General features: G+C 42.3%; 2 long non-coding RNA genes across 6 annotated transcripts in view; one reads left to right on the top strand and one right to left on the bottom strand.

Moving 5' to 3' along the window:
• Window positions 1–17,909, bottom strand: part of LOC138741046 (uncharacterized) — an 88,682-nt gene extending 70,773 nt beyond the window's left edge. For both annotated transcript variants that reach the window (XR_011343294.1, XR_011343295.1), the window contains exon 1: window positions 17,749–17,909. This is a non-coding gene — a long non-coding RNA (uncharacterized lncRNA). The remainder of the gene's footprint in view (window positions 1–17,748) is intronic.
• An 80-nt stretch (window positions 17,910–17,989) lies between these two features.
• The window catches only part of LOC138741045 (uncharacterized), a 39,525-nt gene continuing 34,030 nt past the window's right edge, over window positions 17,990–23,484 (top strand). For 3 of the 4 annotated variants that reach the window (XR_011343293.1, XR_011343291.1, XR_011343290.1), the window contains exon 1: window positions 17,990–18,076. This is a non-coding gene — a long non-coding RNA (uncharacterized lncRNA). The other variant, XR_011343289.1, reaches the window with a different exon arrangement.

The raw sequence follows: 23,484 nt of genomic DNA, 5'->3' as shown, positions 1-23,484 counted from the left end.
TACTTCCAGGTACAACCAAATAACTTTTATGTGTATCGTGTACTCTCTGCTAGCCCTTCCCATGTCTGAAGTCCTCCAGATGAACTGTTTATGGGCAAATGCAATTGGACACTGACAAACATGCACACATTAACTCTATAGAACAAAGACAATTTTCTCCCCAACTTCCCCCACCTGCTGGACGAATTAGACAGGTCAGGTAGCATCCATGCGTAGATATGGTCAGTCAACAGTTTGCATCAAAACTCTCTGCCAAGGTTCCAGTATCTATAGCTCTTGTGTTCTCCCACTTTATGGCTCTTTGTCTGCATAACCCAGCAGTAGTTTGTGGTTCAAGTTATTTGTCACATTATTCCTGATACAGTTAGAAGGGGTTATCTGTAGTAGTATAGCATGTCAATTCCAACATATACAGTTGTAGAAAGCAGAAAGGCACAATTACAGAGTATAAAGTTGAAATGGGGAAAATAAAATTAAGAACAAAGCAAGGCCAGCATGAGGGTACCATCATGGGATTCCTTCAGGAGCCTGATGGTTGAGAGTATGAAACTGTCTTGAAGCTTGTTATGATGCAAATTCACCATCCTGAAACATCTTTCCATTGGGAGGAGGGAGAAAAGTCTGTCTAGGTCATGATCGGTTCTTCGTAATGATGGCTGCCTTTCCTGGGAATAAATTGACTGAGATAAAGTCCATCGAGGAGACAGAAATTTGAGTGATGTTATGAGCACTGCTGGGGAAGTCGGTATATTCACTACCTTCTGCAACTTGATCCAGTCTTCTCCCATACCACCTTGTGATGCATCCAGCAAGAATACCTTCAATGGTGCACCTGTAAATGTTATTGAGGAACATGCCACACTTCCTTAATTTTCAAAATAGTAGAGACTTTTGTGCACTTTCTTGACCCTCACATGGTTGGTTCAGGTCAGGTCTTGAAAATGTCTACTGCCAAGAACTTGTTTTTTTTTGAGATGTGGCCTCATATCTTCAAAGTGCGAGACCAGACATAAATTTGCCCTGTTGAGTACTGTATATACTATACTTCATAGTTGAGAAATAAAGTTCAGAATTAGAACACAGCAGGGTGATGTTAGCACTTTGCCAATGAAGTATGAATATATTGTGAACGATTATTTCCCTTCTTCCTTATTTAGCTCAGATTGTAGCTGGATTTGTGATTCCTCCCCTACCCGTTCTGGCAGCTCCAAAATCTATAGGAAATAATTGGCTTCTTTCTGTCTCTCTTCACTTATATTTTAAAAGTGACATGAAAGTTAATGTACGTGTGTCTCACCTGGTAAATTGTTCCAATCTTTGCACATATTCAATTAAAAAATATATATATTCTCCATCCTCTGCTTTTCATTTTCTCCCTTCAGTTTAAAAAAAACACTGGCAATTATATTAAGGGTGTACATTGTCAGTAACAGAGACACTGTAGATAATTTTCACAATTACTAAAGAGAAATGATGTCAGAGTCAAGTACACTTGTAATAGGTAGGAAATATAACTTACTGTGTTGGAACATTATGAAATTAATAATTAATAAACTATCAATTCCTCATGTTTAATAGCATTTATCTGAAATTTTGATGTGCATTTGTCTATTTTTGATGTTACTTGTTATGGGATAGATATTGTATTATTTTATCACCAGTTCTTCTTTAATATTCTGTCCTTGGTAGTGAACACTATATTGGAGATGCAGGAACTTTGAGCCTTCAATTCTAATTTCTCCAATTTATTGACTTTCCCAGAAAAGCATTGCTTGTGAAACCAATTGGACGTCACCTGCTGCAGCCAAGTGTATTTACGTGCACTGTTCTCATCAGTTCAAGCAATTCTGTTTCCAGCATGGACAATCATTCACACAGGTATCCCTTCAGTATAGCCAGGTCAGAACAAATATACAGAATAGATTTGTTTTATTTTGTGTGGAACAATCCTTGCTGAGAACACAAGGCAGCAAACAATTCAACAATGTTACAAGGTCACAATACAAAATAAATCCAAAAGGTTGTGGCCTGATAGATTTTATTATGGTCAAGAAGTCAGCAAACAAAAGAAATTTAAAGTGATTTAGACAAATGAAAAATAGTGATACTTGGGTCATAACATACATTTCTGCATGATTGGAGACAGCAGTTCAGAAAACTGCATAATTTCACATTCTAGCTGCATTATCAAGTACTGTATATAAACAAACAAGGCCTGATCATGCACCAGAAGCTGCTAAATTCAAGACACTGATAAATGGGTCCCTACAAGACTCATGCAGAATTTCTCAGATGCCAGCTTGGTTTACTTTTTGCTGTTTTTAAAAAAAAAATTACCTGGTAGCCTCATTCTCTCAAGGTCCGATACTTTGGGAAATCTAACTTGCACAAGCGGCTGTGGCTGCAGCAGCGCTACCCAATAGTGAGACGTCCATGCAGCGTGATACCATCTCTGTGGACTCTGATGGCAGGTCCTCCTTAGGTGCCGTGCAGATTCTGAGCAGTACCCACAGGAGCTCATCCATCCAGTTAGGCCCTGTCAGTCGGGCTTTCAATGCGGCCTTCAGGTGGCGGTGGAATGGCTTTCTTGGTTTGAATTCACCGCGTCTCTGGTGATGTACCCATTGGCTTCCGAAAGTGACATAATTGCAGCGATTCGGCCTGTTTATTCGCATGGTAAATTGGCCAGCTACACCACCACCCCCCTCACTGATCACCACCGCTCTCTGAGCTGTCTTAGTCTTTGGGCAGTCTTTGTTTGACCCAGGAGTCCGGGACCAGCAGGTCGGAGTCCAGGTGTACGACTTTGAGGCTGTCGACTGTAAATCTGTCCTGTTGGCCGTTAATTTCCAATCTGAATAGCATGCCGTCTCTCCACAGTACCTTGAAGGGGCCTTCATATGGGCACATAGGAGGGTCCCTTGCTGTCCTCTGTATATGAAAAAGTAGTGTGTTGACTGAAGATCTGCTGGAATGTGGCTGGGTGGCAATCAGTGTCTGGATGGTGGTGGCGGGGGGGCCATCCACCCGCCTGCACTCTGAGCTTGTGCAGAACGTTTAACGTGCTGGTCCGTGGGTCGGGGGAGTTAAAATGTAGGTCTCCTGGGATGGAGATCAGTGCACCATATACCATCTCGGTGGACTCTGATGGCAGGTCCTCCTTAGGTGCCGTGCAGATTCTGAGCAGTACCCACAGGAGCTCATCCATCCAGTTAGGCCCTGTCAGTCGGGCTTTCAATGCGGCCTTCAGGTGGCGGTGGAACCGTTTGACCAGTCTGTTTGCTTGGGGATAGTAGGCCATCGTATGGTGGACCTGGCTGCCGCAGAATTTCGCCAGGTTGGACCAGAGGGACGAGATGAACTGTGCCCCTCAGTCCGATGTGATATGGGTTGGGACTCCAAAACGTGCGACCCAGGTAGTGAGGAAAGCCTGGGCACATGTCTCTGTGTTGCACGCAGACAAGGTTATTGCTTATGGCCAGCAGGTGAAATTGTCGATAGTTGTGAACAGGTACCTCATACCCTGGCTCACTGGGACGGGGCCAATGATGTTGACGTAAACACGTTCAAACATGAGTTGCGCAGGCTCGAAAGTCTGTAGGGAAGCTTGGTGTGCTGGTACCCCGGCAATGTCAGCAGCTACGAGCCCATATGGTTGCATCTAGGCAGAGTCCATACCACATGAACTTGTCAGAGAACAGGTGGACCGTGCAGATCAGCTGTGGATTTGGTCGAAAACTCACTGTTGCCAGGTCATGGGTAGGATCGGCCCTGGGGATCTGGTGGAGATGTCGCACATCAGGGCCTGTTTTCCTGGTGTGTGGCAGACATCCCTGACCTTCAGGCTGGTGATGGCCTGGACATTGGTGTCCTCCCTCTGGTCATTGGTGAGCTGGAAGACGTCGAGCCCTCTGCAGGTTGTGGCTGCAGCAGGCCGGGGCAGGAAGGCGGCTACCATGTTGGCCTTGCCGGCGATGTGGCAGATATCTTTGGTGAATTCTAATATGTAGGAGAGGTGCCATTGCTGTTTTGCCAACCACAAGTCCGAGACCTTGCTCAGCTCATAGGTCAACGGTTTGTGGTCTGTGTAGGCAGTGAAAACTCTCCCCTCTTGCAGGTAGTGGAAGTCCCTTATCGCCAGGTACAAGGCCAGCAGTTCACGGTCAAATTCATTGTACTTGATCTCTGGTGTTCAGAGGTGCTTACTGAAGAAAGCAAGAGGTTACCAGTGCTCATCGACCCATTGCTCTAGCACCATGTCCACTGCTCTGTCTGAAGCGTCCATTGTGAAGGCTGGCGTGGGGGATGTGGGGAGGTAGGATCCAGGTGTTCCAGTACCATGGTCTTCGCCAGTGCTGTCATGGTGCATGGAAAACCTCCGTGGCCTCCAGCATCTATTGCAGCGTCTTGTCGCTGAACAGGGCCTGCATGAGGGTGGCCACTCCCGGAAGGATGCGATGGTAGAAGTTGACCATCCCCATGAACTCCTGTAGTCCTTTGATCTTGCTTAGCTTAAGGAAGTTCTGGATGGCCTGTTCCTTGTCGGGTAGTGGTGTAACACCCTCTGGGGTGACGCGGTTCCCCAGGAAGTCTATTGTTTGCAGGTTGAACTGGCACTTGATCGGGTTCACTGTGAGCCAGAACTGCTGGAGTCTGTTGAATAGGTGGGTGAGGTGTGTCCTGGGAGGCTGGTGATGAGGATGTCATCTAGATAAACCAAGATGAAGTTGAGGTCCCTGCCGACCATGTCCATTAGCTGCTAGAATGTCTGGGCCACACTTTTGAGTCCGAAAGTCATTCTTAGGAATTTGAAGAGGCAGAAGGATGTGATGATGGCCATCTTCTGGACGTTGCTGGGGTGTACTGGAATTTGGTGGTACCCTTTTATGAGGTCCACCTTGGAGAATACCCTGCAGCCTTGTGGCAAAATCCTAGATGTGTGGGAAGGGATGCCTGTCCAGGACCATTACTTTGTTTAGACATCGGTAGTGGCCACACGGACACTAATGGCTAGAGCTCTTCTATACCAGGTGGGGTAGTGAGGCCCATGGGCGGTTGGAATGGCGAACGATCCCAACTCCTCCATGGCAGCAAATTTAGCTTTGGCTTGTTAGAGCTTGTCTGGTGGGAGGTGCCGGGCTCATGCATGCACCAAGGTGCTGGCTGTCTCTATGTGGTCCTTCACACCATGTGGCAGGTTGGAATCATGGAAGTTCGGTGCCAATAAAACTGGATATTTGGCCAGTAAGGTGGTGTACTCATCTTGGTCCAGGGCATGGATTTGCAGTGACAGGAAAGAGCGTCTCCGTAGGGTGAGGGGAAAGACTGGAACATTGAGATGTTTACCAACCGGCATCTTGTCATGTCACCAGCAGTTCGTGAGCCCAGAGGAAATCTGCTCTGAGTAGTGCCAGTCCCACAGCTGTGATGGCGCACTCCCACTGGAAAACAGCATCTGCAATGTGGATGGTGACTAACTGGGTCCCATAGCTGGGAATGGAGGACCCTTTGTCCACTTGCAGGGTAAAGCCTTTGGTGTTTTGTCTCGCCTTAAAGTACATGAGTGGGCCAAGACTAATCTCCGCATTCTTGTTGATGAGGAGGCCCCTTTTTGTCCTCTGGTCTCTGAGGTAGAGCAGGCCTTTCTGTGTGCCAACCGCCGAGGCCACTATCGGCAGCCAGCCTCCCTGTTTCCCATTGCCATGTTGGTTTTGGCCATGAGGTACGAGCATGGTGTGGGGGGGGGGGGGGGGGAGGTGTGAACCACTGGGCATTCCTGCCCTATCGGCAGTGATAGAAACAGTACTCGCTGTTCTGCTCCACTCACCCCTCATGGTGCCGCTGGTGTCCCTGGTGGGTTGGACGGAGTGGCAGTGCCAATTGCATAGACTGATTGCATGTGGAGGGAATGCTGCCGTGGCATGCAGAACAGCCTGCCTGCTTCCTTGACTACGAGGTGTGGGGCGCTGAAATCCATGCTTGAAACTGCCAAGGATACATGTACTGGTAGTTTCGAGAGGAACAGGGCCTCGAACAGGAAACTGTCTGTGTGCAGATCTGCCAGGGTCACCATCTCGTGCATTAGCTTGGAGGGGTTTCTGTTGCCCAGGCCCTTCATGTTGAGGATTCCAATGGCACGCTCATGCTGGCTGAGCATTAGGATGTCCAGGAGGAAATGCCGAAAGTACTCTTACTTACATTCCATCGGTGGGTTTTCTACGAAGGAGTTTAATTTGGCAGATGTGGCAACATCAAGGGAACTGACGACGTGCAAGAGTTTGGTGTCCTCTGAAACGATTCCCTTGATGTGGATCTGTAACTCAGCCAGCTGTAGCCAGTTCCTGGGCTGCCTTGCCCAGAACGGCAAGAGATGTACGCCAACCGCATGAGTCATAGGCGCTGCAACTGTGGATTCAGCCGGTCACTGCATTCTCATGCGATCGATGCAGGTTCCAAAACATTAGAACTGTCGGGGTCACCACCGTAGAGACTGTTGTGGCAGCGCTTCCGAGAGACATCCACACAGCACGAGGGTGAACCAAAAGAATAGCTTTATTGGTTTCAATTCGCCGCGTCTCTGCGCTGGCCCGCCCACTTCCGGTGACGTACCAGCCGGCTTCTGGAAGTGACATCATTGTGTCACGGTGTCACTCCCTGGAGGGCCGCTATGTGGAAGTGGAGGACTCCTTCGCCCGCACATAGAGCTAGGCGCAGGATCCTTCTCGGCAATGATGGGGGAGCTCACGTCGTGTTGCGGCGATTCATCCCATTTACTCATGCGGTCGCTCAGCTCGCTTCAACTTCACACAAGTAGCCACACTAAGGTAACATATTACCTGCTTGCATGGGATTTTGTGGGAGCAGATTCAAGAGAGATTGATATCGTGAAGGATTTCAACAAGATGGAGATGAAGATGTTTCCTCTTGTGGAAGAATCTTGAACAAAAGATCACTATTTAAAAATGAAATGTTTTCCACTTTAAGCAAAATGAAGGTTTTTGTTCTCTCAGCGCATCATGCATCTTTGAAACATTTTTTCTCTCAAAAGTCAATGGAAACACACAGCCTCATCCTGGTCCTAATGTACCTACTGATGGATGCGCTGGAGATTAGAAACCACGAAATACTTTTGAAATTTTTGTCTACCCTTTCAGCTGCTTGTACTTCAGTAATCACATAACTTTACTTCCGTCAGTTAACAGACTATTAAAATGGGTCCAATGATCATTTCACCTGCAGTTCCAATGAGACCAGCTAGCTGTCAGCCATGAGATCTCCCATTCATTGCCAACTCCTGCACATCTGCTGCGAGGCACGGAAGTTGATGATGATCTGAGGTCATCTGGTTTCCTGGCCTGGAGGTGGGAGTCAGAACAACAGCGCAGCACCAATCGGAGTCAGATGCACTTGGCAATCAGCGACCAGGAGTAGCAGGTATTCATTTGATGGAGTCACTAACTTGGAGGAAGGAGGTCAGTGAATTAATTAATTAATCCCAGTACTGATTGGCACTTATAATCTGTTAAAGAAATAATTTTTACCAATAATCAGATCCATTTTTAAATGTCTTTGTTGCAGGTGAACTCCAAAAAGTCCATCAAGTGGGGGGACTGGCCTCATTATCTGCCTCCTGAAACTGAACCACCGCAGAGGACTCAGGGTACCTCTGAGGAGCGGAGCATCAGCTTCATCAGCTGTCCCTATCCATGAGGATCGTACGGACATGTGGGTATTTCACGTTGTAAATTTGGAAAGCAGCAAGGAGGTGAATGGTCTGGTGAAAAGTGACTTGGCTTCCAGAAATAAAACATTTGGAATTCACATCAAACTGAAATTGGGCAGATTAATAGACTGGAAAAGCATCATCAATTTCAGTCAAAGGCAGACTTTCCACATTATATTTTCTCACAGTTTATGACAGAGGGATCCATGATCTGCTAAAAATTTAGCACGACCTTCTCAATGGTGACAATTATTTCAAGAGATCAAAGCGAAATTTGCTAAAGATACATTGCCCAACACAATCTGCTGGAGGAACTCAACAGGTCAAGCGGCATCAGTGGGATACAAAGGATGTTGTTGCTTCAAGTTGAAGCTGTTCACTTGAGACGTTGACCATTCTTTTGCACTAGCTGATGCTGCTCGACCCGCTCAGTTCCTCCATCACAATGGTGCTCGACTTCAGATTCCAGCATCCGCAGACTCCCGTGTGTCTCCAGTTTACCAACGATTCCAATCGTCTCACTCTGAATGATCTATGATCCTACATATCCGATATTTTCTTCTTGGATTAATGAAAAACATCTAGAATATTCAATGTAAACAATTCACAGCTATCGTTACATTTATCTTTTAAAATAAAAATGGTGGTCAGTATCTTGAATGTGACTGTATTTGTGGTTTGGAGAAAATAAAATCATATTTATTAACAATCTGTCAGTGAAGTCAATTATGTTAATTATACATTTATGACAATGTAGAATCACTACTCGACAAAGTGTTCATGGGCTTGATTGGAACGTGGGCAATAATGGATTGCTTCAACCTGAACACAATCAGACACCAAAAGGGTAACAATTTGATGCCATAAACAAGTTGGAAGAAAAATGTTCTTTGTCCCATTGATGCAAATGGGACCATTTATATTACATCCAATGTACTGTACATTCATGGCTGCACCTCAGTCTTCTGAAATAGTCGTAAATGTTTGTGCAAAATACTTTATGCAAAGTTATAAAAAATGCTTTCTGATATTCTGCCTCTTGTTCATTGAAACTTGAATACAAATATATTCAATTTTTTTTTCTTAAAACAAGGCAGCAATCTGTGTCTGCTGGTTGATACATGGCACTTTTGTGAAGGTTTCCTGTGCTCCTTGTAGTCACCCGTGCCGAGGTGCTGACGCATCGAGTTTAAAAAAAAAAATCTCTCTGGAAGCACGTCACAGGAAAAGAGGGTAAAGACTTCAGCAAAATATTCAGAGATAAGACAAAAGTCCTTTCCTTGGCTAACAGTTAGTTTGTCATATCCTTGGCACAAAGCTATTTTTGCACTTGTTCATTCTTCCCCTGAGGCAGCCATTAGCAAGTTGATTCTGATGTATAAAGACACAGCATGCTTCAGAATCCATTCTGGAATGAAAATCCAACCCATGATATTAAAGCATTACTCAAGGCTACTGCTCTTTAACTAAAATGACCACCACAAAAGTAGTTGAATAATCAAATTAATCTTTCGGCAATTTACATTATTGAGCACAATCTTCAGCTAATTCTATCAACAGTCAATAGAACAAAATCTAAAAACACACTCACCAAAGCTATAGAGTGCAGATTTAAGCTACTTAAAAAAACTGTTCCTCATATTTAGTAACTAAAATACTACTTTTCCAATAATATGGTACTCACTAATTTTGTGTACATTCTATTTATTAGAGATGGGAGCATCGACTTTAGTGGATTAACAAAGAAATGCAAATATTGTGAAGGTTGCAATGCCAAAAGGTGGTTCATCCTTCCAATGGATACAATTGCAATATCATTTACAGCTTGTATTTCAGCTTGTCAAAACACCCTGGATTCTTGCTCGGATTATAAACTTGTACCTCTGAAATCTTGTGTTCCCTACTCCTTCCATAGCCCCATCATCTAAAATACCAACAATTCATATTTCACTATTTGCATTCCATCAAATACAATCCATATTGAACCACGCAGAAGAGGGATCATGACGAATGCACTGCATTTGTGCTCTCTGTAATACATATGACCTCCCAAGTGTGAAGACAAGGCAATGGTAAAACAGTGGACAACAGTCTCAGGGCAATTTTTCAGTTTTGTGCCGACGAAATTCAACACTGACTTTTACTTACGTCTTTAAAAAACGTTGAAACGAAGCCAAAAAAATACTTGTGCAAAATTCACAAAATGATCATCTGAAATTTGTCCCATTTGAGTGGGAAATAAAGGCGGCAACATTATCAACACAATGGAGCATACTTTGCCATTACCAATCTTCTTGCACTCACTCTCTACTCTTTCACTCTTCCTGTTACCATGATTTTATCCACTCTTTAATTCATTCCAATCTGTCCCCCTTCTGAACAGGCTGTCTTACTTGGTGTTGATCTGTGCCTTTGCAAACCCAGCCATGAGTCTCCCAAAAAAAAAATTGGATGATGGAGCAGATAAACAGAGGTGAACAAGAGAGGCAGGAGAAGATTGATGAGACATCAAAGAAAATCTGAGAGGCTGAAAAATGACCAAAGGAAGAATCAAACATCTAGGATGGGCTGGGAGGAGATGGAGGGTGTTGGGAGACTGAGGGATTGAGGGATTTGTTGTCAGCAGGGTGAACAGGGAGTGGAGAGAAGATCAAAAGGCATCAAGCAATTGATAAGCTGAGTCAGAGGACTGAGATGGAAGTCATTGGAGGAAAGACAAAGGGAGGGGACCAAACATAGGTCAAAAATGTTGCTAGAAATGAGCACAATTGATGAAACAGAAAATTACCTTCAGAAAAATTGGTGAGCTCTTGTTGGCTGGCGTGCCAGCAGAGCGGAGGGTGAATTAGCCTCTTAACCTACTTAGGAGGCAGACTCAACCATTTTGTGAAATTCTAGTTATCCCAAATACTTCTGGGTCTGAGCCAATAGTTCTCAATTTTTGTTCAACCCCCCCTCCCCCTCCACTCACATACCACAACATAATTCCTTACTAACCACAGAGCACCAGTGGCATAGGATGCTATAGGTGCTCTGTGGCTAGTAAGGGATTATTTAAGTGGTTTTTGAGTGGAAAAAAAAGTTCAGAACCACTGGTCTAAGCATATGTTAATGCAAGTCCCGTTCACCCACAAACTAGGTACTTATCTATATTCATTTACAAGGTTGATGTAATATTGTATTGCAAGGTACAAAATTGAAGTTCATTGTGCTGGGATTTTCAGGTCATCATCTTCTATTTTTCCTTCCAACCTCTTTACAAAATTACACAGCAAAGGAAAATAAAACAACCACCTCAAGCAACTATTTGAAAAGTATTCCTTTAAACTTATTTACAACAAATCCAAAAACAAAAAGGAAGTCACAGTAAACTTTCAATTCAGTGGTTTCTTGACTTTGTGGGACTAGTTTCTGCTACCTACCTAATACATATGAGCCCAAGGTCCTCTTCTGCCTCAATGAGCACCTTGTCCCTGTTCACCAGAACAGCAGGGATCTCCTAGTGGCCACCCATTTCAATTTCCCACCCCATTCCCTTGCTAATATGTCTGTTCAATTTCTCATGCATTGCCAGACCGAGCCTACCTGCAATTTGGAGGAACGACATTTCATATTCTATAGACTTCTCCGGTTTCTGTTTCCCACCACCCCCAAGTCACTCCCCCTCACTCTGCATTCATAGAGCCAAACATCCCCTCAATCAATTCTTGCCTTTTATCTCTCCTGATCTCCTAACCATATCCTTTTGATTGTTGGTTTGTATTCCTCCCCCTTCCCTTCCCTTTTTTAAAAAATTCAACTGCCTGCCTGCTGTTTACTTGTACCTTGATAAAGGGCTCAGGCTTGAAATATCAGTAATATATCCTTATCTCCAATAGATGCGGCAAGACCTGCTGAGTTCCTCTAACATTTCTGCTTGTTTTCAACAATCATAGCATCTGCAGCCTTTTGTGTGTTCACTCCTCTTACTTCTGAACCAGTATTCTTTTATCTTCAATTTGTCCTTTATGTGATTCATTTCCTTCGAACAATCTCTGAAGCACTTTGTGGTTTGAGGTCCTTATCCAAATCATGATGGATCTTGCATTGTTACATATTGAAGAATGATTTTGAAAATGAGTAAACTGTCATTGAGTTTTAAAAATGATCTGATTTAATTAATTAATATTTTCACAGAATTTGATTGGATAGATAAGAGTAATTTAAAAGAGATGGATAGATTTTTGTGCATTAACTGAATCAAGTGTTATGATATTACTCCAATAAATTCATGCTGAGTTAAAAGATCAATCCTTGATGTGTTTTGTAAGTGGAAGAGGATTGAGGGCCAGATTGCTTTCACCTGCTTCAGTTTCTTTGGACTTTATTCAATTCAATGATCCTGGTCACACTGCTCATCAGTGAAGAGGTCAAACATGAAGTTGGCTACCATTTAACTGAGTTTCTTGCTTGTTGGTTGATTAGCTCCTCCTATTTATAGAAATATAGATTCAGAGATAACTACTGCGTGTCATCCAAGCTGACCAACCTTTGACAAAGCTTCCATCTTTGGTTTTTACACATCCCTCTTCATAGGAAATAATTTATCTTCCAGCCAGACACAGACACCCACCAACCTGCACAATTAATTTACCTGTTTAGTGATTATCTCTGTTTCTCCTGTAAACCAGCAGCATTGGAAATTCATCAAGGTTGTATCATTTTTTTTTCTTTTAAAACACTATATTTATTAGTGGCTACTTATAATATAACACATTAGTCAAATCAAAACCAACTATGTACAAGTGTGTGAGATGGCCAAACCATTACAGCTTAGGCACAATTCTGGAAAGTCATTCCAAAGTTCAGTCTTAGAAATCCATTGTCAAAATGCAGATTTTTAAACTGATGCACAGAAGTGATCACGAAGGAAATGAAAGAGACTGGATGGCTGAAAACTCACAAATCCTCGTGATTTTTCCCAGAGAAATATCCTTTCTTACGAGTGGTTGTCACAACTCCCCTTTTCCTTCCCTCGAGGAAACAAAACACATGACTTCCACAATGTTTCCAAAACCCAGGTACGGGTCAGTCAAAGTGAACTTTCCTTTGGTCATGGTGGGGTTCAATAATTCCCCTGACAGGGAGAATCGGCCAAATTGTCCAGATTAACACTGAGTCATTCCTGCTCTGTGTTTGATGAGATGGTCACTGGTCAATAAAGTGCTGTTCCTTCAGTGTTTCACACACACAGGACTCTCTCACCACCTGTGTCCCTGGACACCCAATGTCCTTTTTTACTCAAAAGTAGCGAATTTAGGTACAACCTGAACTAGCTGATGCCACCAGTCTCTTGCAGCTGTGAATGGTTGTGCCAAGGGGGAGTGATAGTCACACTAAATGAAACGGGAGCTCATAATACCTCTCCAACAAATAAAATTTTAACTGCAACCTACAATGTTTGAAATAATACATTCACAATTGTTACATGATATAATACAGACAAATATAACATTTTTCAGCAGTGGATACAAATAATGTTTCATTTTTCTGCAAAATATTGAAAACTTAACAACTTGAAGGGCAATCAGCAATTACATTATCCTTGCCTCTAATATGTTATCATTAAATCATATCCCTTCAGAATTAGACACTAGTTTAACAATGGTCTTTTTTTGTTTTTCATTTTACTCAAGAACACAAAACAATTATGATAATTATGCACAGCAAGTGGTCCCTGAGCTATGCATATGTAAATATTGAAATGCTACCAAGTCAGTACAAGTGGCAATCATTCTTTCTCTATGGTAGAATAATTCTTTTGCTGTTCATTGAACTTGTTGGATAAGTGAGCCACTGGATGGTCAATATCATCACAACCATTCTTTGGTAATAACACTGCTGCCACCGCTTCATCACTAGCATCTACTGCTAAAACAAAATGGCTTCTCAAAGTCAGGTGGCATAAGCACAGGCTGGTGATATAAAATGGCATTCAGTTTATCAAATGCTTCCTGACAAAGTTCTGTCCAAAGTTTTCAACCTCTTCAGAACGTTAGTTGAAGGAAGGGCGATATCAGGAAAATCTTTACAGAACTTTCGATAATAATTTACCATTCCCTAAAACATCCCATCAGCTTTCTTACCCATGGGAATCATCTGAATTTCACCTGAACAGGTGACAACTTGCCTTTACCAACAATGTAGAATTAAATATTAATTGGAATCTGAATGGAGGATTTTTAATTCCAAATGGTAAAATATTGTATTCATATAACCCTGACAAGTTCACCAATGCAGAAATTTCCCTAACTCTGTCTGTTAAGGGAACACACTAGCAACCTTTTAATAAGTCCATCTTCAGAAGAAACTTAACCTTTCCAACCTTATGCACACAATCAGCCACCCTGGGAATAGGATAAGCATTTGTCTTTGTTACCGCATTAATTTATCAGTGCAAAATCTAACGGTTCCATTTGGTTGAGACACGAGGACACAAGGTAAACTCCAATCTGAGGTAGAACATCTAATAATATAATTCTTTAACATATATTCAATCTCTCGATCGACCACTCTGCACTTTTCAACATTTTTTCAATATGGATGTTGTTTGATTGGTTTTGCATCTCAAAAATCAACATCATGACAAATTATTGGTATTCTCTTAGGCACATCTGGAAAAAAGTTCCTAAATTTTTAATGTAGCTGATTCATTTGTTCTTTTTCCAAGCAATCAAATTAGACAGATGAAATGGGACAATGTCTTGTTTGAAGTGACCCTCCCAAAAGTCATGACTTCATTGGAATTGACTCGGTTTCTAATCTTTCTGTTCTTTATTCATTTTTCCCGACTAGCAGATATGTAACTAGTAAGTTATAAAGGAATTAGAAATTGTGTTTTTTTGTAATTTAATTTGTTTAATTCTCTCATACTCTGCATTCACACCTATTGTGTAGTTTAACTGAGGGGTCTCACTTGCTCCCAATGTAGACCAGTGAAGAATCTGCGATCAAACAAACCATGAACAGTCTTTTTTTTTTCCTTTCCGATCAGCTGTGTACATCCTTCTTTTAATTTCATGGATTTGGCATTCAGAGTTTGTTTTTACTTGAAGGCAACATAAACTTGCTCAGAAAATCTTAATAAATGCTTATCACAATCCAATGTAAGTTATAATCCTCGTGAATGAACAGAACTATAGGGAGCAAGAACCTTGTAGAGTATCCATAGCAACCTAGACATCAGGTATTTGTGTCTGGATACCATTAATTAGCTTTCCTGCGTCACTAAATTCTTCCAGAGTTGAAATTTTAGAGGGTTTTCGAAAAATAGATTAACCATTTTCTATCCAGATCATTCCTAATTCACCATGCACACAGTATTTTGGGATGCAAGATGATTTCATGTTGATCCTGTTATTGTCAGTTAAAGGGTCAGTGCCAAGGGGGAGGAGGGGCATCCACGTGCATTGTGCACCCTCCCCCTATATGGTCATCGGGCGCTGTCCGACCTGCCCCACCCCCTCCATCGTCACTAGCAGGCATCAAGCATAACTATTGTCTAATGAGGCTTGACGCCAGAAAAGCAGCACTCTCGTCACCTACATCGGAGGGGCCGATGATGTTAACACCAACACCCCCCACCCCACCTCGCTGAGTGAGTTTATGAGCATTGCACTGTGCCCAACTCTAACACACTAATCCCCTCCTCTAACATTCGTTCTGGTGCTGATGCTGGTCAGTGATAAAGAATAATGTAACTTTTGGTTATATTTAAATAATAACTTGCTTGAGGAAATTATAATAGTTTGTGCTACTTTCTCTATGTAACAATATTAATTTTAAATTCCATTTTATAATCTTCATTAACCCTTGAAATACTTAGTATTTTTAAATTCTCCCTCCAAGTCTTAAAAACAGACTTTTTATCAGTTCGTGTTCTACCTTGCTTCATCATCTCTTCTGGTCTTTACAAACTTAAGTGGTCTGACCTTTATCAAGGTTCCTTCATAAAGGAGCAAGTTCCAGATGAAAGTCACACATGCAACAATCTGACAGGTTCAGGTCCTTAGGCCTTGTTACACAGAGTAAGCAGAAGTCATTTGCCTCTCAAGACAGAAGGCAGAGCAGTCCAGTTAGCCCCTTCATCTGTTACTGAGCAATGGTGCTGTTCTGCTGCTCAGTTTGTTTACACAGAAACACAAAGAAATCATTGAGCCTCTTATGCACGTTATCAGATTCAGAATCAGAATTCATTGTCAAGAACAAGTCATGAAATGTAATGCATTGTAGCAGCATTGTAGTGCGAACATTCATATTAAAACTATCATACAACATTACTGTAAATAAAAATTTATAAAAAATAGTAGTGCATGAAAAAAATAAGGCAGTGTCTTTGGTTCACTGATTATTCAGGAATCTGATGGCAGTAGGGAAGAAGCTGTCCTTGTGCCATTGCGTGCTCGTCTTTCAGCATGGCCTAGGTGGTGGTGGATAGAGGCTGCTTTTTTTAAGGCACCGCCTCATGCAGATGTCCTCGATGGAGTGAAGTCTGGTGCCTGTGATGTCGCAGGCCAAGTTAAAAATCCTCTGGAGTTTATTCTTGTCCTGATATTTGGTGCCTCCATACCAAACTGTGATGCAACCAGCCAGAATGCAGAGTTTTGGGGAGTTTTCGGTGACATATTGTATCTCCTCAGACACCCCACGTGTCTCGTGCATTCTCAGTGCAAAATCTAATGGTTCCATTTGGTTAAGACACGAGGACACAAGGTAAGCTCCAATCTGAGGTAGAACGTCTAATAATGTTGGCATTCAGAGTTTGTTTTTACTTGAAGGCAACATAAACTTCCCCAGAAAATCTTAATAAATGCTTATCACAATCCAATGTAAGTTATAATCCTCGTGATTATCAGCACCAAAAAAAATTCAGATTCAAGGCAGCATCACAGAATTACATAGAATAAGGACTGCTGGTCTCCAAACGGGAATTTTATAGAAGAATGTCACAATACATGTATTGTAATGTAACATAAAAAGCATCTCAGTGTTGTCCATTGTTTGCGTAATATAGAACAAACAACAGCAAAGCAAAGTGTGGGCCTTTTGACCCACTATGTTGTGCCAACCTATATAAATCTATTCTACCATCGATCCTCCGCTTCCCAACCTCATAACTCATAATCCTCTACTTTTTCTTACATCCATGTGCCCTCCCAAGAGTCTTGAAAATGTCCTTATTACACCATCTCTATCCCCAGCAATTCATTCCAGGCACTCACCACTCTGTGTAATATAACTTTAAACAATTTGTAACAATTCTCCTAGATTTTTCTCAATTCATATTAAATAAATGTCTTCTGGTATTGGCCATTCATCTGGGAAATAAAAGGTGCTGGCTTTCCACTGTGTCCATGGCTTTCATAATCATATGTGCCTCTATTTAGTCGCTACCTGTCCTCCATCACTAGAATGCTGATCAATGCAATGCAGTCACTTGTAGCATGAAGAACACTGGTGAGATCTTTAGGTTACACAATGCCAACACATGGCAGGAATTGGTAGGTTGAATGAAGGAAGGTCTTTTCTATTCAGAGTGTTGCAGAACAAAGGGTGATCAGATAGAGGCATTGATCACATGCATAACCAGATATTATCGCCCCCGCACCCCCCCCCCCCCCCCCCCGCTCCCCAGTGCTAAATAGCAACACAAAGGTGCATAAGATTTCAGGTGTTTGGAAGTAATTACCTGGGTGGGGTGAGGGGAGGGGGGTGGCGGGTGGTGTGGGTGTTAGAGGATGCAAGAGGCAAGTTTATCACACAATAGGATCTTTTCAGAAACTATTAGGTAGGAACATAGAATTGAGGAAACTGGAGGGTTATATTTAAAATTATAAACTTAAATTTCAACATACAGCTTTAGCCCTCGAGTCCAATTTCCACCCAATTAGCCCCCAACACCCACAGTATGTTTCGATCAGTGGGATGAAACCAGAGCCCAAAGGGAAAACCCAAGCAGACTCGGGGAGAACGTACAAACTCCTTACAGACAGCAAGCGTGGGGATTCGAACCCTGGTCCCGATCGCTGGCGCTGTAAAAGCTTTGTGCTAACCGTTACACCAACTGTACCACCCATTATGCAGTGAAGAAATTCAATTGTTTGAGTAGTTTAGTAGGTTAACACAACACAGTTTTATGTTCATTTGAGAATCCCATTGTGACATGCCTTGGAATGTTTCACTTTCCTGTATTGCTATGTTCCAATGGTTAACAAGAGAAGTGAGTCACACAACACAGTATCTGTTACTTTTTGAAAATACTCACACAACAATCTCCTTGCCAACTGCATTTCAGATGCTCAAACAAGACCAAAGGTAGGGATTGGACCAACGATAATGGGGCTCTTTCTTTCTTTTTCCAGGAAATCTACAAATATCTGCAACATGAACAGATTAAAATTTATGGTGCCACAAAAAGCTTGCACCTGGTCAGCTCGATGTGGCATTGTGGTGCTGTGTAGAGTACCAGTCACATGGTCTCTGCACCCTGCACAATCTCACCAACAAGAGGGTTCAGGTACTGTCAACAGCTCACAAAAAAATGGAGGGAGATCAATGGGGTAAGTGGAGGAAATTTAACATTGTCTGATTATGCTACAGTAAGTATTTCATGAACTGTGATTCTCCTTTCCCTTTTGTGAATCATCACTGTGTATGTGTGATCAAACTGCCAAAACAAAATAAACATTCTGTAATGAAGTTCTAAATCCAAGTGCAACAAACTCTCCAAATATTAACTAATCACTCCTCAGCATACATTCATTGCATGCCTTCCATGCAACTATGGCTTTCCTGATATTTTGCACCCAATTACCCCAGCTGTTGGGAAATGGCTTGTGAAAGGCCACTCATCTTTGGTGGAACAATCCACAAATGATCTCTGATGACAACTGCAACAGCTCTGGGTTCAGCTGGAATAAGTGGCTCGAGGGTTAAGAACAGGGTCTGTTATATTCGATTGTTTCAGCCGCCCATGAATGACAATTGGTTATTTCAACGATGGCAGTAGGATCTCCTCAATGAGGCCATCCTCATCTAACCTCCACTAGATGCCTCTGATTTTGCACCCTAAAAGAATGTCAGTGTTTTTTTTTTGAGGTCCAACTCATGTTTAAATAACTGACTGATTCAGGGAAGCGAAGCTTTCAGTAACGTGAAATGGAGTGGTGCATCGAATATCAGATGTTCCCCAACCAGAAGCCTTGGATGAATCAGAGAATTTTCAACCTGCTGAGGGTGAGAACAAGGGCATTTAAGGCTGGAGTTTGGGATCTTTACAAGTCGTGCAGGTCCGACCGGTGGAAGGCCGTCGTTGACACAAAATGGCAATTCCAGAGGAAGCGAGAGACAGAGACAGGTACATGCCAGCTATGGCAGGGAGTGCAGGCCATTAAAGCCTACGAAGCAAGGGCGAACAATATGAATGGCTGTGATGTTTCATTAACCAATGAGCTGAACAACTTCTATACTCACTTTGAGAAGAAGAACCAAACAGTGCCTACTAGAATTCCTTAAAAGGCTGAGGACTCAATAATATCTGTCTCTGAGGGCAACATCAGGACATCAGAACGTCATTCAAGAGAGTGTACTGAAAATCTGCGCTAACCAACTAGCCGGAGTGTTCACGGACTTTTTCAACCTCTCATTGCGTCAGCCAGAGATTCCCACCTGCTTCAAAAGGGCATCAATCATCCTGGTACCCAAGAAGAGTAGTGTGAGCTGCCGCAATGACTGCGGCCCAGTAACATTAACTTCTACTGTGATGAAATGCTTTGTGAGGCTGGTCATAACCAGAATTAACACATCTGTAAGCAAAGATCTGGACGCACTGCAATTCGCCTATCGTCACAGTCGCTCTACAGCTGATGCAATATTGTTGTCACTCCACTCAGCTCTGGATCATCTCAAAAACAACAATTCATACATATGGCTGCTCTTCATTGACTACAGCTCAGCCTTCAATACCATTATTACCTCAGTGCTGGTCAAGAAGCTACGAACTCTAGGCCTCTATACCCCCCTTTGCAAATGGATCCTTAACTTACTCATCGGAAGACCACAGTCAATACGAATTCGAAACAACATCTCCTCACTGATTATCAACACTGCCTAAGGATGCATGCTTAGCTCACTGCTCTACTCATTATACACCCATATGTATGTGGCCAGGGACAATTCCAATGCTATCTACAAGTTTGCCAATGACACCACAGTTGAGAGCAGAATCACAAACAGCAATGTGAAAGGTGAATGGTGTAACGACAACAACTTGCACTCAATGTCAGCAAAACCAAGGAGGTGAATGTGGACTTCAGGAGGATGTCAGGCAAACACAACCCAGTCCTCATCAAAGGTTCAGTAGTGGAGAGGGTCAAGAACTTCAAATTCCTGAGTGTCAACATCTCTGAGGATCTGTCCTGGAGCCTCCACATTGATGCAATCACAAAGAAGGCTCACCAGTGAATATACTTTATGAGGTGTCTGAGGAGATTCACTATGTCACCAAAGACTTTTGTAAACCTCTACAGGTGTACCGTGGAGAGCATTCTGGCTGATTGCATCACTGCTTGGTGTGGAGCCACCAACTCTCCAGACAGGAATAAACTCCAGAGGGTTGTTAACTTGGCCTGCGACATCACTCCATTGAGGACATCTGCATGAGGCGGTGTCTTAAAAAAGCAGCATCTATCCTCAAAGACCCCAACCACCAAGGCTATGCCCTCTTCACTCTGCTACCATCAGGAAAAAGGTACAGGAGCCTAAAGACGAGTGCTCAACAGCACAGGGACGACTTCTTCCCTGCTGCCATCAGGTTCCTGAATAATCAATGAACCAGCAACACTGCCTTACTTTTCGTGCATTATTATTTTAATTTTTTTATAGTAAGTTGTAAGATGTTTAAGATATGAAAGTCTGCACTTCCAGAGGATGCTGTCACGAAAATACCGAATTTCATGACTTGCTCATAACAATAAATTCTGATTCTGATTCCGATTCGGAAATGTTTTCTGTTCAGGATGAGATACCTGTTCGGTTGAGCAGAACCTGACCCCACAAGTGACGGTATTTGAAAATGCATCTGACCGTGACCAGTCAATAAATTTGTTGCACCGCATTCAAATCCTCAAAGTTTGACTCCTGTTATTGATGGCTATCTCCATGCATTTACGTGATGGGGTATCTAATATTTCAGTCCCCTGCAGCTTTTAGCTCTCTTTACTCCACAGCTTTGACTGCATTATCATTAAACAGTGCATCATGTACAATGTGATTTAGGGAGTTGCTTCAATTCCACATGCCTGTCAGCACCTTTTTTATTGAATAGTTGTGTCCTGGCTGTGTGTAACTCGCAAGAGACTCCTTATGATTTGATCTGTTATTGAATCAAAAAGGCATGAAATAGTTCATTGTGGTGTTCTCTACATTAGTGAATTCAAACTCAAGTTTAGGTGACCACTTTGCTAAACACCAACATTCTGTATGTGGGTCTAAACTTAAGCTCCCTGTTGTCAACCATTTTAAGTTACCCAACCATTCCTATAACGACACTGCTGTTCTTGGCCTTATCCATTATCAAGATGAGGCAACACATAAATGTGAAGAACAACACATCATATTCGTCCTGAATAACTTTAATCCTAATGGCACGAATATTGTTTTTTAAAAATAAAACTTTAGGTAACCCCAATCTAATTCCTTTGCTTCCATCTCTTATTTATCTACCTCTGCACTTTTTTTTTCTGTTTTCCCCCATGCCTCCTATCTTCAGCATTGTTTGAAACCACCTCTCTCTCCACCTCCCACACTTTCTGTTCTGCATTTTATCACCTCTGGGGTCCTCCACAACTTCTTTCCCTCTTTAAATATGTACGTTTTACCTATTCTAACTTTGTCTTGATAAAGTGCTCAGATTTAAAATATTGACTGACTATCTCTAACCCTGCATGCAGTTTGATCTGCTGATATCCTCCCATTATTCTGCATCTGCTCAAAAAGTAAGGCTGCCGCGTTAGTCTCTAGTGTAATCATGGTTATCAATGCATTACCTGGTTCACATTTTGGAACACATTAAGTTGTACAAATCCCCATGGCCTGATCAAGCACATCTTTGTTCCTTGTGAGAAGTTGGAGAAGAAATTGCAAAGACATTGAAGTCATATTTAGCCTTGTGTGAAATGCTGCTATTTAAAAAGGACAACGAGGACTAGCCAGTGAACCCAAAGTCAGAAGTGGGAATTTTTCTGGAGGGGATCCTGAGGGATAGGATCTTCCAGCATTTGTTTGGGCAGAGAGGCTGTCAGTGTGGCTTTGTCTTGTGTTCTCTTCTAGTCACCTCATTATAGGAAGGATGAGCAAGCGAGAGAGGGTGCAGAGGTGATTTACCAGGATTGGAAAATAAGTCTTGTAAGGCAAGGTTACCAGAGTGAGGACTTTTCTCTTTGGAGTGAAGAAGGATAAGAGGAGACATAACAGACATCTACAAGGATCTGATTGATATAGATAAGGTAGGCACACATGGCAGGAATAGCAAACATCAGAGGGCCTCTATACAACATGCAGGGAGGAAAGTTTAGTGGAGGCTGAAACATTAGGGGCATTTACAAGACTCTTAGACAGGCACATGGATGTAAGAAAAAATAGGTTGGGAAGTAGGAAGGGTTTCATATTTTATTTGGTAGGAATGTGTAGGTCCATATATCAAGGGCCAAAGGGCCTGTGCTGTGCTGTAATGTTCTATGTCTGACAGAGTTATGTAAATGATAGAGTTTATTGAAGAGGTGATGAAGATTGATAAAGGTGGACTCTGTATATGGGTACTTTGGCAAGATATTTCCAAAAATCCACATGGTAGTTTGATCCTGAATATTAGCTCATATGGAATCAAATGAGAGCTGGCCAATTGGATTCACAACTTGCTTTGCAGAAGGTGACATAGGATAGATAGTGGTGGAGAGTTGCTTTTCTGATTGAAGGCCTGTGGCCAGTAATGTACAGCAGGGGTTGGTGATGTTTCCACTTCTGGTTGTTATCCATATGTATGATTTGAATGACAATGCCGTTAACACAATTAGCAAGTTAACAGGTAACACCAAAATTGATGGTGTAGTGGATATTGAGCAAGGATAGCTACATTTATAAGAAGTTTATAGCTCAGTTGGAAAGGTGGTCAAAGAAAGACAAATGGAATTCTGGCAAGCGCTAGATGCTACATATTGATGAGTTAAACCATTGAAAGACTTACACCGTAAATATCAGGGCTATGGAGAGTGTTGTAGAACAGAGAGGCTCTGGAGTTAATCTGCACAATTCATAAAGTTTGAAACTCGGATGGACATTGTGGAGAAGACAACAGTACAAGGAAATGGTGAGATGACATTTGTTCTGGCTACCATGCTATAGAAAAGGTATTAATAAATTGAAAGGGATGCAGAAGATATTCACCATAATGTTGATGGAACTGGAGGGCTTAGAGGAGAGGCCAAGTTATTATTTTCCAGAGCGTAGGAGGCAAAAGATTATTTTATAGGGTTTATAAAACTATAAAAGTCATGGTGAAAGTGAGTACTCAGGATCTATATCTCAGGGGTTACAATTTTCAAACTAGAGTGAATAGATTTAGCATGAGAGGGGAGAGATTAAAAAAATACCTAAGGGGTGTTCATTCAGAGGGTAGTCTATTTCAGGAACAAGCTGCCAGGTGAAGCTAAAGAAGCAGATAATAC

This window comes from Narcine bancroftii, chromosome 8 (assembly GCF_036971445.1).
Source record: "Narcine bancroftii isolate sNarBan1 chromosome 8, sNarBan1.hap1, whole genome shotgun sequence".
NCBI classification, from domain to species: Eukaryota; Metazoa; Chordata; class Chondrichthyes; order Torpediniformes; family Narcinidae; genus Narcine; species Narcine bancroftii.
This window is presented reverse-complemented; position numbering and strand designations above follow the sequence as displayed.